Genomic DNA, 2,992 nt, shown 5'->3' with positions numbered 1-2,992 from the left:
CCTAGGCCTAGTTTGGTTGGGGTTGGTTTTAAGGTCCAAAATGGGTTTAAGACATGTTATTGGCCAAATAGGTCTTAGGGTTTTGTGAGGGAAATGAGGGAAAGGCTGGGTTCTTTCCTTGTTTAGCTAAGGATCTTAGGCCTAGTTTGGTTGGGTTGGTTTTAAGGTCCAAAATGGGTTTAAGACATGTTATTGGCCAAATAGGTCTTAGGGTTTTGTGAGGCCAAATGAGTCACAAATGGTCTAAAATAACCAAGGGCTAAGCCCTGGGCTGAGGCAATATGGAACCAATTCGAAATAACATTCACAGGGTAGGTTTTACCCTTGGTGGATGATGCAGTAGGCGGATGAGCATCTTCCACTAGCTTCCAGGGTGTATCATCCGTAGGGTTATCAGGGTTTGACCTCAGCACACTGGTTCGGCCATAACTCGGTCAATACATAACGAAATGATATGATTCAAAATGAGTTGTAAACTAGACTTAAAGGGCTACATTTTGCATGAAGAAACCTCAGACTAAATCAGAAGGCCCTCGAAATTAGGTTTGAAGCTGGCTGTTATGCAATGACAGCAAATTAGAATCGAATTAACTCTGGATAGCACGCGGTTTTCCTCCGGGATGTTTGTACATGAAAGGAGGGCATGCAAGAGTATAATTAATGTACATAGAAACTGAGAAAATGATCAAGAACCAATCATGCAAGATTTAGTTACAAAGTCTAGTCTAAAACTTACCTAGTCAAAGTCTTCCTCTAGGTCTCCGAAGGTTGCCCAAGCTACACTACGACATGCACACAAGTACAACAAGTACAGATTAGGGTACAAGTATACCAGGTTTGACTTAAAAGAGTGTCTAAGTCTACTTCTATAGTCTTTCGCAAACAGTGACGAATGATCGAGCTATATTGGCATATCTAAAAAGTCTAATTTTAGACACAGAGAACCAATCTTTTATTAAGTGTCCACGCATGACTACTGCAGTCTTCTATGCGATCTTCCATAAATATCCGAGAGTTTAAGAGATTAAGTCATCTTAGATAGACGATGCCACGATCTTCCATGACCATCTTTTGTGCATGTCCGAGAGTGACCATCTCAAGTCCCTACAACCGCTGTGTTCTATAACTGTTGAACGTCTTCCATGCGATACTAATTAATGCTGTGTGGTCAAGAAGTTAATACATCATCGTTGCACTCACAACAAGGAGACACTACTCCTTGTTGTGAGTGAAAATGATGATGTATTATGATGGATGCACTTTGAGCTCCTTGGTACACTCCTCTTGATGTAGAGTGTGGAGACTTAATTGCTTGAGTTCACATGATGAAATATTGAAACAATATTCTTGTACTCAAAGACAAATTGTACTTTGTAAGAGATTGATTCTTTAATAATAAATTTCTAGTTTGGACGGTAGTTGATATGCAAAGGTGATGCAGCCTCAACTAAGCTACTTGAACAACGGATCGGGAGAGTGAGTTACAGAAGTTCAAACACAAATATAAGACGTGTAGAAATTTTCTATTCTGCGCGGCCTTAGTAAAATGAGTATAAATTTTTACTCACAACACTTTCTGAAGTGATTCAAACGGGAGATTCGAGATAAGAGAAAGATCTAAAAATTTTATGAATAAATCATCTTTAAAAAATAAATATAAGCTGCTCGAAATTTCTTATGCATATAGTGCACGAATTTTGGAAAATAAAATTAAAACAACAAAAAGAAATGAATATAGATAGATGTGGGGCTATAATGAAACTCTTCTAGGATGATTGCAGCTCCAACAAGGTCTTTCAACTCTTCTAGGATGCAAGTGCAGTAGAAAATTTCAACTCTTCTAGGATGGAATGAAACTTCTTCAATGTTTCAATGTTGAACTCTTCTAGGTTCAAGGGGAAGAACACATCTTGGTTCAAGAGAAGTGCTTGAAGCAACCATCAATAAAATATCATTTTATAGCTACCATTACAATGAGAATAGGTTGTCCTTTTATAGGAAAACAAAGAAAATCCTAAAAACTACTGCAACATCTCAACCCTTGATTTTTTCTATGATTGAGATTGATTACAAGCATAAAGAAAACTTAGTCAAAATTCTTCTTGCATTGAAGCATGTTTCAAGAGAGACCTTGTAGTCTTCAAGAGGGACTTTGTAATCTTCAAGAGATATTTTGTAACCCTTAAGAAGGGTCATGGAAGTGTAGTTGAAGTTGTATAGACCAAGAGAAACTTTGAATGATGAGCTGCCACATCATCTTGCACTATCAAATTGAAGAGCCACTTTAAGGAGATGAAGAATCACCCAATCAAAAGAGGCCAACTAGGAAAGATGCTTAGAAAATGGTTAGGTTCATATGTAGGCTCTCTATGGGGATTGAGCTAGGCCCAAGGTGAGACTTAGTCCAAGAAATGAACTACAACCTGGGTAGGTGGACTGGGCAGCACATGCTTGGTATAAAATTCATAACTCCTTCGATACAGCTCCGTTTGATGTAATTCAAAATCCATTTTAAAACAGACTCAAAGGGATACATCTTTCATTCTTTGGGTTTTCTCTTAACCTCAATTTAGATAACCCAAAAATTCCCTTCAGGTTGATACAGGTGCATAGATAATATTCTGGTGACAACTTTGGACTGCCACTGTGTTGGCCTTGGTCTTTGGTTCCTTTTAGGCCAAAAGTTGGTGTTGAAACTTGAGTTGGATCTCGGGCATGATTTTAATTGGGGCCTTCATGATGCGGGTTGGGCCTACATCAAAAGGGCTGTGTAAAGTTTAACTTTATAGACTCACTGTATTGCCCAAAAGTTGGAGAAAAAGTAGGCACCAATGGATATAAAATGACTCTACTTTTTGCTTTGATGGTCGACCAACCTGTTGGATAAAAAATAGCTATCGGAGTTTGTCAATCATTGTTTGGTCAACGAACAGATCAATCGACAAGTTCCGGTCGACTGACACATTTCTTGGTTGCTACCATCAACTCTCTG

Source organism: Telopea speciosissima, chromosome 3 (assembly GCF_018873765.1).
Source record: "Telopea speciosissima isolate NSW1024214 ecotype Mountain lineage chromosome 3, Tspe_v1, whole genome shotgun sequence".
Lineage (NCBI taxonomy): Eukaryota > Viridiplantae > Streptophyta > Magnoliopsida > Proteales > Proteaceae > Telopea > Telopea speciosissima.
This window is presented reverse-complemented; position numbering follows the sequence as displayed.